We start from the raw sequence: 13,926 nt of genomic DNA on the forward strand, positions 1-13,926 counted from the left end.
AGGAAGAAGGTCAAGCTTCACTGAGAGCCTTAGTCAAAAACAAGACTCCAGGAATTGATGGAATACCAATTGAAAATGTTTCAACATGCTGATAAAGCACAGGAAACATTCGCTCATCAATGCCAGTGTTTCCTAAGATGGATAATACTGCCCTCTCTGGAATTAATGATCCAGGGGCTTCCAAAGTAGTTACTACACTTTATACTGGATTATGGGCTGCAACACAAAGGTTTCCATTATGGGAGAGGGGAGTGGCAGAGTATTCCCCCCCCTCCCCCTGAAAAGGAGCGGTATGCCAAATACGTTTGGGAACCTATGGTCCAGAGCAGTGGTTCTCAACCTTCCTAATGCCGCGGCCCTTTAATACAGTTCCTCATGTTGTGTGGTGACACCCAACCATGAAATTGTTTACGTTGCTACTTCATAATTGTAATTTTGTTACTGTTATGAATCATAATGTAAATATCTGATATGCAGGATGTATTTTCATTGTTACAAATTGAACATAATTAAAGCATAGCGATGAATCACAAATATGTAATTACATATTGTGAAATATTTATTTCTAATTACAAATCAATGGAATTTTGTCTTGAAGCATGGTGTAGCATGGGTAACAGTCTTCATGCCCAGTACTTGTATTTGGGCGCATCTGCATGTGGGTGGACCTGCCTGGAGACATAGTGTCTCGGTTCCTAAGACTATTGGAAATATGAGTTTTCCAATGGTCTTAGGCGACCCCTGTGGTAGGGTTGTTCAACCCCCAAATGAGTTGCAACCCACAGGTGGAAAACCGCTGGTTTAGAGCCTAAAAGCTCAAATCAGGATTGCAACCATGTTGAATTTTTTTTTTTTGCATATAGTCCTGTGCATTCTTTGGAGTGCTTGTCTTGTAACTAATCCTTACTTGGCCTCCTCTGTAGCTTACCTCTTTTCTTAACTATAAAGTGATTTAGTTTAGGTTCCTCCCTGTTGTTGTTATTGTTAGGTGTCAGGTAATTTCTCACTACAGAAAGAAACAGTGCCAAGTCCTCTGTCACCATCACAATTGTTTTTATGTGTGAGCCATTGTGTAGCCATGGTGTCAAATTCATCTTGTGGAGGGCTTTCCTCTTTGTTATTTTTGCGGTCTCCTTTTTCAAGCATGATGTCCTTTTCCAGGGAAGAGTCTCTCTTGACAGTATTTCAAAAGTGCATTACACGAAGTCCCATCATCCTTGTGTTTAAGGAGTAATCTGGCTGTGCTTCTTCCAAGGGAGTTTGTTCTTTTGGCAGTTCATGGTGCTTTCAGTATTTTTCACCAGCCATTTTTTCTTCAGTCTTGCTTATTCAGTGTCCAACTTTCACATGCATGTGAGGCATGGAATACCAAGGCGCGCCTTAGTCCTCAGAGTGACAGTGTTACTTTTCAAGACTTAAAGAGGTCGTCCCCCCCAGCAGATTTATCCAATGCAAATTTTATGGTCATTTGATTTCTTGGCTGCTGTTTCCATGAACATTGCTATTGCTTGTGGATCCCTTTCCTCCATTTATGTTACCTATTGGCCCAGTGTGAGGATTTTGGTTTTCTTTACAAGTCCTCCTGATTTTCAGTAAGCAAGGTTGTGTCATCTGCATTTCTCAGGTGGTTAATAAGCTTTACTCCAATCCTGCCTCACATTCTTCTGCATATAATCCAGCTTCTATGTTAATTTTTTCATCATACAGATTGAATATGTATAGTGAGATGATACAACTCTGATACGTACATTTCCTGATTTTAAACCTTGTTCTGTTCGCAAAACTGCCTCCTAATCCTAAGTTCTTCATGAGTCCAGTGAAGAGTTTGGAATTCCTATAATTCCCAAGGCTATTCATGGTTTGTTGGGATCTGCATAGTCAAATGCTTTCTCATACTCAAAACAAAAGTAAACATCTTGATATTCTCTGATTTGAGCCAAGATCCATTCATCCGACATCAGCAATTATATCCGCATTCCACATCCTCTTCTGGATCTGGCCTGAACCTCTGGAAGCTCACCGTCAGTGTGCTGCTGCAACCATTGTTTGATCCTTTGTGAAATAGTACTTGTGTTTGCTGTTAGTGATATTAAAATAGAGCATTCTATTTGGTTATCTTTGGAAAGGGTACAAATATGGATCTGTTCCAGTCAGTTGGCCCAGTAGCTCGCTTCCAAAATGCTGGCATAGGCAAGTACTTCCGATACTTCATCAGCTTATTGAAACAATTAGTAGTCTATCAATTCCTGGGCCATTGGTTCTGGCTAATGCCTTCAGCATAGCTTTGACTTTCCCCTTCACCTACTTCTTGAATGGTTGATTGTTGATTAGTTCTTTTTGGTACAGGTTGGCTGTTGAGTCGTTCTCTTTGCATTCTTTCCATCTTCTTTTGATACTTTCTGCATTGTTCAATATTTTGCTCAAATAATTTTTCAGCATTGCAACTTAAGCCTTGAATTATTCTTCAGTTCCTTCAGTTTAAGATATGCTGAGCATGCTTTTCTTTTTCATTTTATAGCTCTAGGTCCTTACACATATTATTACATTCTACGCTACACCACTTTAATTTGCTGTTTGATTGATTGCATTATATGAGATTGCATTGTGGAAGATTATTACAATATATTATAGTACATCAGAGGTATAAATTAATAATGACTATGTAGAACTGGCCCACAAGTTGTACAGTTTTACAGAAACAGACTATCTTAGCCTTCTCTGGCCTGGCTGGCTAGTTGGAACTGCCCCCCCTTTTGGTTAGCAACTGATTTAAGCACTACTTCACCAGGGCATAGGGTCCACACTGTGTTTTGGGCACCCTCAGTGCAATCCATGAGACCATTCTATCCTTTTGTAGCCTACGCCTCTGTTTCTGTACATAACCTAAAGTACAGCTCCCGTTATTTCTCCATGGTGCATGATTGTGTTTGATCTCCCACTACCTGTTAAGAACCGCTATTAAGTACTTCTTAGATGAGGTTTTTACACTTAATTATTGTATATAATGTTTTTCACATTCCTTTTGATGCCTTTTAAAATTGTCACTATTCTGTTTTACTGTTGCCTCCAAATTGAATAATTCTTTTACTAAGCAACGTATGATCGTTCCTTATGTTTTCAAGGTTCATCCATGTTGTAGTGTGGTCCTCCATTCCCTTTTTTTGGTGGATACTACTCCATTTTGTGGCCGTGTTGTTGTGGCTAGGTGCAGTCAGTTCAGTCTTGAATCACAGTGACCCTGTGTTTAACATAAGCAAACAGGGCCCAGTCCTGTGCCATCTTCTGCATCTGCCCTATGATTGAGCCAATTGTTGCAGCCACTGGGTTAATTCAGATCCTTGAGGATCTTCCAATTTTTCCTGACCTTCTCCTTTACCATATGTGACATTCTTTTTTGAAGGATTGGTCCATCTTAAGGACATGCTCAGAGTTTGTGTTTGTACTCTTTCCAAGACAAATCTCTTCATTCTTCTGGAAGTCTGTGTTACACTCAGTATTGTTTACTTGCACTATAATTCAAAGGCATCCATTCTGCTTGGAGCTTCCTTATTAATTGTTTGTTTGTTTCCTGAAAAGAATTGAGAATAATAAACTTGTTGCTACTAGAACATTCTTGTCTACAACTCCATTAGTTACAAATTATCTTTGTCACATATTAATATTATGCTTTATGTTTCTTAATATTTCTTTAGATAAATACGATAGACACAGTTAATCATTTATTCATTTTTCAATTATTTTTCATTTCAGTGTAGACATTTTCTCCTGAATAGTATTTTGACCAAATCCTCTAGGTTTGGGAAATTAAGTATTGTGTTATATTTTGTTTACAAAAACAGAAAAAGGAAACATAATTGTGAGGAAAGGTTTTTTCTTTACTTTTATCTGGCATATTTTATTGTTTTAGGTGAAAATTTACACAGTAAATTAGATTCCCATTCAACATTCCATATACAAATTGTTCTGTGAAATTGGTTACATCCCCACAGTGTATCCATATTCCCATCATTCCCAGCATCTTTGCACCGCTTCCATCTTTCCAGTTTCCCTGCCCCTCATATTTCTATTTTACCTTTGCTTTTGGGTAAATGTTGGTTATTTTGTCTTTGCCTTTACACTGGGTTCTCTAGAGAAGCAAAACCAATGCCACTTAGATATGCATATATGTGGAGAGGGGTTTGCATCAAGGAAATTAATTACTTATAGTTGTAGAGGTAGGCAAGTTCCAAGTCCGTAGGCCAGACACTAGGCACGATGCTTCTCCGGTGTCACGTGGCTAAGATACTAACTAAACATTTTTTGTGTATGTTTGTTGGCCATTTGAATATCCTGTTTGGTGAAATGTCCATTCAAATTATTTGCCCATTTTTATTAGATTATTTGTATTTTTATTTAGTTTTCAACTCTTTACATCTGAGAATAAGTAAAATAACTACTGCTATTAGTTTCAGTTCATGCACAGATTTGTTAAAATAGAACATATTCACATATGTCTCTGCAATAGGTGGGTGACTGCAGACACGTTCTCTTAGTAATAAATTTTTCTTTATCCTGTTAAGGTACTTTGAAACAATCAGTCAATAAATGTTTAGTTCAAACAGTGGTTTCTGAGGGGCTCTGCTGGGCTAGTTTACTTCAAGGCACAGAGTTTGCTCAGGCTGTTAGGGTGACTTGTCTTTGGGATTACAAAGTAATCTTGATAGAGCTCTTAAGGACACAGGGCAATCACAGAGGTTTCTTGTGAAGATGCTGTAAGCACATTGAGGGCAGTATGAGGAGGAGGCCAGGGACTGAAGACATTTGAACACCTGGACAAGTCAACTGGCCATTCTTTAAGGATGGCAGGGCTGTCATTTGAGAATTTCCTTGGGAAACCTTACCCTATGTATCTTGCAACCCTGGTCTTGCCTTCTTTGAATATCTTTGTTCCCCACACTCCAAGAACACTTAAAACAGAACATGGTTATAGTTTGTGGAAGATACCAGAATTGCCATTATGACATGATATAACATGGGAAAAGCACAGGATTCTTTTTTTTTAATATGGAACGCTTCATGAATTTGCATGTCATCTTTGCACAGGGGCCATGCTAATCCTCTCTGTATCGTTCAGATTTTAGTCTATGTGCTGCCGAAGCGAGCACAAGCACAGGACTCTAGAGAGTTACAGATACCACATTCAGAGTTGTATAGACTCAGATGCAGGATATATTGAGAAACGATAGTTTCATATTTGGATATTTTTACTTAATTAAAGTTTCTGTGATTTTGTAACTATACTTTTTTACTTACCTTCATATATTGGTTATTTTAGATAAAAAGTTTCACTTTTTGGTAAAGTCTTTTGAGAAAAGTATTGAAATGGTATGCGGCACCCTTTAATTTGTCTTTTGCTTTTTGTCCTTTTTATTATTATACCTGATAATTTTCTAATAGGTCTGTATATTTTCTTCTAAGGAATTTTATAGTTTTTGGTTTCACATTTAAATTCTTAACCCACTTTTGGTTGTTGTTTTTAATTTTAAGTGTGTGATATGAGGCATGGATTTTGTTTAATTTTTTTCTTTATGTGGATATCTAATTTTTCTAATAGATTTTTTTCTTCATTGAATTATTATTAGTTCAACTTATATATGTAAGTTTATTTCTGGATCTTTAGGCTTATCCATTGGATTTTGTGTCCATTATTAAACTAGAAAATGTTTCTTAATTTAAATAAAGCCACATGCATTTTAAAATTCCATCTTTTTAATCTTCATTGCATTATTTCCCACAAGCTGAGAACTGCTGTACTAGACATTTCTTCATGTGTTTGTGTTGTACTGCCATCTAGTGGCTATCAAGGTATATAGGTTTGGTTTGCGTTTTCTTTTAGCATTTTCTGAAACTTTCCACTAACTTTCTTTTTAAAAATATCCAGTTTTATGTAAAGCGTTAAAGTAAATTGGATTCAAGAGGTCTGTGTTTGAGAGAAATAAAGCAATGCATAGGAAAAGTATTTAAAATGAAACAAGTTTGTGACTTTAAATAAACTTAATTATTTCTTGAGCTTTCTCTACTAAAGAACTTATACAAATAATAAGGAAATAACTCGGGTGGCATGCTTTTATCAGATGAATTCTTGCATTGATATTTAGAAATATCTGAAGAGATCCAAAAAAACCCAAACCCAACCCAACCCAACCCAAACTCACTGTCATACAGTCTATTCTGACTCACAGTGCACCTCCGGGTTTCTAAGGTTGTAAATGTTTATGGGAGCTGAAAGCCTCAGCTTTCTCCTGAGGGGCAGCTGGTGGGTTCAAATCACTGACCATGTTGTTAGTAGCCCAACTCATAACCAATCCAGTGTGCCATCAAATACTGAGATTTAAACTGAGTGTAAAAATGTTGAGGTGTACAATGCAAGAATACATTGTTCTGTTAAACTGGCATTCTATGATGCTCACCTTCCCGACACAATCGCTCAAGACAAAGCTGGTGAATAAACAAATGTGGTGAAGAAAGCTGATGGTGCCCAGCTATCAAAAGAGATAGTGTCTGACTTGAAGGTAAACAAGCGGCCATCTAGCTCAGAAGCAACAAAGCCCACATGGAAGAAGCACACCAGCCTGTGTGCTCCCAAGGTGTTGAAGTGATCAGGTATTAGGCATCATCAGAACAAAAGATCATATCATTGTGAATGATGGTGAGTGCGAAGTGGGAACTCAAAGCCCATTTGTAGGCCACTGGACATCCTTTACAGAAGGATCACGGGGAGGAGATGAGCCAGTCAGGGTGCGATGTAGCAAAACAACGAAACATACCACTTTCCTCTAGTTCCTAAATTCCATCCCCCACCCCGCCCACTATCATGATCCCAATTCTTCCTTATAAATCTGGCTAAACCAGAGGATGTACACTGGTACACACAGGAACTGGAAACACAGGGAATCCAGGGTGGATGATCCCTTCAGGACCAGTGGTGCGAGTGGCGATACTGCGAGGGTGAGGGAGGGTAGGTTGGAAAAAGGGAACTGATTATAAGGATCTACATTTGCCCTCTTCCCTGGGGGTGAAGGGAGACATCGGATAGGTCAGGATATGACAAAATAATTGATAAATTATCGAGGGTTCATGAGGGAGGGGTAAGCAGGGAGGGAGGAGGAAAAACGAGGATCAGATGCCAGCGGCTTAAGTGGAGAACAGATGTTTTGAGAATTATGAGGGCAATTAATGTATAAATGTGTTTTACACAATTGATGTATGTATGGATTGTGATAAGAGTTGTATGAGCCTCTAATAAAATGATTTTTTTAAATATTGAGGTATAATAATATAAAATTAAAATCAATTTTAAGTTTCATTTTAAGCTATATAATCAGAATTATAATCAAATATGCAAAATATTTTCTTTGAACTAGACATTATATTAGATACTATTTATATGTTGTTTCATTAAACCTTCTATAGTTTCAAAGGAGGAAACTAAATGAAGAATGCAAGTAATTTTAAGTGTCATCAGTAGGTCTAGTGGCTCAGTGGTCAAGGCACTCAGCTACCAACTGAAACGTTAGCGCTTCGAACCCAATGGTGGATCCATAGGAGAAAGTTGTGGCAATCTAATGTAAACATTACAGCCTTGGAAACCATTATGAATGTCTCACAGGGTCATTTTGAGTCAGAATTGACTTGATGACACTAGGTTTGGTTTGGTTTGGGCATCAGAGCTGGCAAACGGTAGAACCTGTATTTTCAATCTGAGCCCACAGCCATTTTTCATGTCCTTTTGTTGTCCTACGAAAGGATGAGCTTCAAGAAGAACTACTTTAACAAAAGTATAAAGCATAGTTCTCTAATGTTTTACATCTTTAACAGAGTTTAAAGGGAAAAAAGTAGGATGCATAATAGTGCAATGTAACCTGTGTGAGCATAGGTGAATTCTTAACTTCTTCTGATCCTTAGTTTCCTCATTTATAACATTGAAATGACTATATCTAATAAATTATATCACAGACTAATGTGAGAATTAAATGAGTAACTACAAAATGACACAAAATTGTTCTCTAAATTTTAAATCAATTTAGCTAAATAAAGAGAAAAGTTTTAGGGAAGCCTAATTCAGATTATCATCTTTAAAGTGGGAAAAGTAATCCCTGTCCTGATGACTCTAGCAAATTTTTTTCAGAATCAGGACAGTGGAACATTTGCCTTTGTCAGAAATATTATGACAGGCAACACCTCATGCAAAAAAAGACTATATTTATAATCTTCTTGATGATTCAGTAATGGATTTATTTAGATGTAGCCATGCAAAGAATAAGTGTTCCAGAATACTTAATTGTGCTCCTGTGGAACCTGAGTAGATAATTTAAGAAGCTGGATCACATGAAGAAGAGCACAGCATCAGAATTAGAGAAGGACTCGTTTGATAATCTGTGATATGTCAACAACACAACTTAGCTTGCTGAGTCAAGAGGACTTACACTAATGAAGAGAAAAACTACCGCCTTCACTTCAGTGTAAAGTAAACCAAAATCCTTACAATTGGGTCAAGGAGCAACATTATGATAAACGGATTTCCTGTTTTTTTTAAATCCCCAATTAGTGCCCATGGAAGCAGCAGAAAAAAAAATCATAATGTATTGTGCATTGGGCAAATCGGTCGCTGCTTCAGAGTTTTAAAAATAGGCCACTTCTTTAAAGTGTTAAAAAACCAAGATTTCACTATGAGGACTAAGGTGAGGCTGCTGGAAACTGGGATTTTCAATATGTATGGAGAAGCTGGACAACGAATAAAGAAAATTTAAGAATCGATGCCTTTAGTTGTGGTTTTGGAGAAGAATGTTAAATGTAACACAGACTGACAGAAGAAAAAATAAATCTGCATTGGAAGAAGTCTAGCCAGAATGCTCCATGGAAGTGAGGATGGCGAGATTTCATCTCAAGCACTTTGGGCCTGGCTAGTTTACAGAGGCACTAGTTCCGGGAGAAGGAAGGCCCTCCTGCTCGCTAGAATTGAGTCCGTGAAAAGGAGGAGACTCTTTGCAAGAGGGAGTGGCACGGTGGGTGCCACAGTGGGCCCAAACCTAGCAGCAGCCAGAAGGTAGCACAGACTCGGCAGTGTTTTGTTTTACGTAGTAGGGTCACCGGGAGTGAAAACTGACTCGGAGAGACTTAACAATAGCAACAACAATAACATTTTTAACATAGAAACTAGCTTTATTTAAACTTTCAAAGGGAAGAAGTCACTTATAATTATAGATGCTGTTTAAGTAACTGTAGGCAATATCCAATTTAGATGTCCCTTCAGATATGTTTAAACGTGTGACTCAGGATATTGAAATTTTAGTGTATTTAGAATGTTTAACAGATAATACAAATGAAACTGGAGTTAACAGATTATAATATTTGCTTTCATTTTAATAGCAATAATGAAAATTCTCTTAACACAGTTTATCCACACACATTACCACTTATGTATATAATAACAAATCAGAAGCATGATAACTCTGGATAAGAGAGCTATATTTTCTTTTTATTTTAATCTAAGAAATTTGTAAGTTTAACAAATTATAATGAAATTTACAGTTAATCAATCTTTGAATTAGCAAAGTATATTTACTAATATTCTTATTCTTGAAGGCTCATCTGATTAAAAAGGAAATGGTAGAGTACCATTATATAGACATTTGTATTTTACTTTTTCACATTTAAAATTTGGCAATGTCTCAGGCTGAAGATTCTAATCTTTAACTTAACAATGCCAAATTCTAGTATCGCATAATTCTATGACATGTTATGCTCAGAACCAATTTTTGAATTGCACTTCGTTATAAATTAGGCAGTTTCAGAGTTACATTGTTCTTTTATATTATGAAAGATAGATTTGTATTGTACGTAGTAGATCATTGAACTTCTGTTTTCCCCTGCCTGAGTCATGTTCATATTTAAAATATATAGTTTCGTTTTCTTTCTTTTGAATATAAATTAATTACTTGTTGTGCTAGAAATATATGGAGGATACAAAGAAACAAAACATATAAAACTCATCTATTATCACCACACAAATGTAACTATTAACATCCATTTCTATATTTCCCTGTATTTTATAAAAATAAGATTATATTATACATGTAAATTTTATTTCTCTCATGCTTTCAAACACCTGGTCGTATAATGTAAGCACATACTAATGGCCTTTAACCTCTCAATTTTTTAAAGAAAAATTGCTGTTTGATAAGCGATCAGTGCTTTTATTTACTCACAAATACCTGCGTTAGTTCCCTGTGCCCCACCTCCCCGTGGGTGATGCTCCCATAGCATGATTTATCCTTAACATGGAGGTTATAAAGGCTAGCTAGCGATGTCTCCATCCTTCTTTTTTGGAAATGTCGAGAGAACCTTGCTCTACATCTGCAAGTCATAACCTGCATAGAAGAAAGAAAGTATCTATTTTTGTGCCTTGGAGTGGATTTACGTGACTCTGGGAAGAGATAATACATTGTATGTCTCTCTGGAAGTCTCTCTGTTTAGGTAAAAAGATTTTTCAGTAATCTTTTTAACCGTGTGTCAGTGCTCTTTGCTCAAAACGAAACAAAAACCTGAACCGTGCAAACATATGAAGACATTTATAGAACATTGTTGCCTGATGAGCATATGCTCTGGAGTGAATGTCCACAGAATGGGGGAACTAGGAATTCTGTTGTTCTGTCACTCAGTCCCAGATCTCATGTACTGATATGGTCATCTCATTAACCTGAGGAGGACTCTGGTGTGCCAAGAGAGCAACAGTCTTCTCTTGCTTCCGCTGACAAACAGTGCTCTGTTTGAATTCTGGAATGAAAAACTGTTATAATATATTAATTTTTTGTGAGTCTCAACCTTTTTTCCTAAGAAATTGGAAGCAATTTTTTTCTATTTTTTACCTTTTATGCAAAAATTAGAACTTTCTTCATGGTCTGTTCTCCATCTAAGATGTGACTCCGCGGTAGACATTGTGTATCAACTTGGCTAGGCCATGCTTCTCTTTAGTTGGGAAATTATGATGTAGTTCCTCCCCATGATGAGATCTGATGTGATACAATCACATCTGGGATGATATATAATATAATCACATCTCTGGTATGAGTAGCAAATTAATTGAAAGGGAGTTTTCTCAAGGGTGTGATCTGTTTCCAGTAGATATGGATGTTCTGACAAAGCTCTCTGCATTTTACTTGATATGGATGCTTAGCTTGTTTTTGTCACCCGGCCTTTGCTTCTTTGGACTTGGGTCAGTGACCTGTCACCTTGTTTTCCTGCCTGTCTTGGGATTTGTTAGTCATTGCAGCCTGTGAGCTAGTTGTCTCCAGTCTTACTACTGTCATTGGACTTGTCAGCCCCAGCAGCTACGGGACTCAAAAAGCTTACAACCTAACATCTGACTCAGATTTGGAACTTGTCAGCCTCTACAATTTGTGAGCCATTTTATTGAGATAAATCTCTATGTACACACAAGACAAAGACAAGTTATTCTTTAACATGACATTCTCAAAATATTTTCGATTTGAATATTAGGAAGTATGGGTAGGTAGCCTACATAGTGTAGAGTAGAAATTATTTCTCATGTTTCCATATTTACTATAGGTGACTTAGAAGAAACTGTTTACAACCACCATGGTTATGGCACAGCATAATTGCAAAATTAACAGAACTATAAAGAAATGCATAAAGTAATGGAATTTTTAAGTGTCATTTATAGTCTGTTGATTGAACCTACTGCTATCTAGTTGATTTTGACTCTATTTCTTTTGTTCTCTATTTCTTTCTCAGAACATCTGATGAGTTTAAACTTCTGATTTTGCAGTTAGCAGCTTGGTCCTTTGGTTTACTCACCCAATGCATAGGTTAAGGTCTCCTTAATCTACTGATTAAAGCCAAAAAAAAACAACAACACTGCTATCAAGTCAGTTCAGACTCAGCAATTCAATAGGAGAGAGTAGATCTACCCTTATGTGTTTCCAAGATGGAAAATTCTTATGGGAGTAGAAAGCTTCATTTCTCTCCTGTGGAGCAGCAGGTGGCTCCAAACTGTGGACCTTGTAGTTACCAGCCCAACAAGTAACCCACTATACTACCAGGATATTGATTCGACTTTGATAAATCTCTTTTTTTTTTTAAAGATGGGCAGGTGTGTTTTTACCCTGCTCTACAATTCCTCCATGTGGAGAAAGGATGTTTCACAACATTTGAATCCTTGTGGATCACAGTACGATCTTAAAAACACTAATAATTATGGATTGGTTTCTGTGGTGATAGAAAAGTTCATTGTGCACAGGAAAAAATACTTCCAAAAATAGATTTTGAAATAATATAGAAGTATGCAATTTGGAAATTTTGTTTGCCATACCTAATAGATTTGAGATACTGTTAAATTGAAGGGTGTGAAAATAATTTAGATTGTTGCATTCCTGTCAAACATTCTAGTTAAATGTGCTTCTATCTTTCATAGCATGTTCTATTATGTCATTAATGTACTGCGTCAAACACATTAATGGTCAAACTTTATAGAGAATGTCTTGAAACACAATATTTCATTCAGAATAATTTTAGTGAGTATCCTGTGTTTACTAGGCATTTATGAGGGCATAGAGGAGCCCTGGTGGTGTAGTGGTTACAAGTTGGACTGTGATCTACAAGATTAGCTGTTTGAAACCACCGGCTGCTCCAAGAAAAGATAGAGCTTTCTACTGCCATAATGAGTTATATTCTCTGAATTCACAGGGGCAGTTCTACCTTGTCCTAAGGAGTCACTCTGAGTCAGCATCAACTCCATGGCATTGAGGTGTTTGGTTTTTTTTTGTTTCTCTTTAATGAAATCTGAGCATCACAGATGGAGATTTCTACCCCAGGGAGAACAAGCAATATATCAATAACTGTAGGATACCAAAATCCATTGCAGTTGAATTGATGTGTTGTGTTAGGTGCATGCCTTGTGTTATGAAGTAGAATGATTCCCTATGGTGTTCTTGGCTGTCATCTTTGTGGAAGCAACCGCTGTGCCTTTCGTCTGAGGTGTCACTGGGCGGGTTTGAACTCTCAATGCTCTTGAGTCGTTGTCTGTTCCAACCAGGGACCTATACTTCTAAGATAACATGAATGTTGTGTGACAGCTTGTATATATTTAAAGGTAGGAGAGATTTCTTCCTTTTCCATTCACGAAATACTTGTTGAAGATTGAATAGAATTTGTACATGCAGAAACAGACAAGGAACATTTTGGCAGGTAAAGTAACATAAGAAAAGTTAACTTGGAGAAGAAGTGGGTAACTGGAGAAAAAGGATTATTAGGGAACATTGTTTGGAAGTTGTTTGAGGCAATGATTCCATTTATTTTCTTATTAGAACTGAGAAAATACTACTGTTATTCCCCCCCCCCCCCGGTGTACCATGGTTAATATTTAATGGGGAAATGAGGTATCAGTTCTAAGACTTATTGTAATTGTCTGTTGTGCAGTTATCTAGACTGCGAATGAGGCCAGGAACCAGATGTAGGAGTAGTAATACGAGAAAGAGCAAAAAAACAGACAAAGTTAAGAAACAAGTTTTGTGAGACTGGAGAAACAAAGGAGTAAAAGACGGAGCCCACACGTTGGGCCTGAGAGTGTGAAAGAGAACAGGATGTGTGAGTAGCAGAAGGAGGGGTCAAGGCATCTAGGCTGATTAGGTTGGTCACCTGTGTGAATGGTTTTCTTTATTTTCTTTGGGAATTCAGGAAGACAGAAGATATGAATTGAGTTTTGAAAATGATGAGTACTGTTTTTCAGGAGGATAATATTTGTTTACTGAGTGATCCATCAAATATTTAGTGATTTCCCACCTCTAGATCTGGAGCGTACTCCAGAAATAAGCTTCATGCACTTTCCTAGATGCTGGGAATAAGTGGGTATTACAAATATTTTCATCC

The 13,926-nt window shown here is 37.1% G+C and overlaps 1 protein-coding gene and 1 non-coding gene across 4 annotated transcripts in view; one reads left to right on the top strand and one right to left on the bottom strand.

Moving 5' to 3' along the window:
* The window catches only part of ARHGAP32 (Rho GTPase activating protein 32), a 297,599-nt gene that overhangs the window by 143,573 nt on the left and 140,100 nt on the right, over positions 1 to 13,926 (top strand). The window lies entirely within an intron of this gene.
* On the bottom strand, positions 5,038 to 5,144 carry LOC142423550 (U6 spliceosomal RNA). The gene has a single exon (XR_012779180.1). It is a non-coding gene; the product is annotated as a U6 spliceosomal RNA (small nuclear RNA).

This window comes from Tenrec ecaudatus, chromosome 12 (genome assembly GCF_050624435.1).
Source record: "Tenrec ecaudatus isolate mTenEca1 chromosome 12, mTenEca1.hap1, whole genome shotgun sequence".
NCBI lineage: Eukaryota > Metazoa > Chordata > Mammalia > Afrosoricida > Tenrecidae > Tenrec > Tenrec ecaudatus.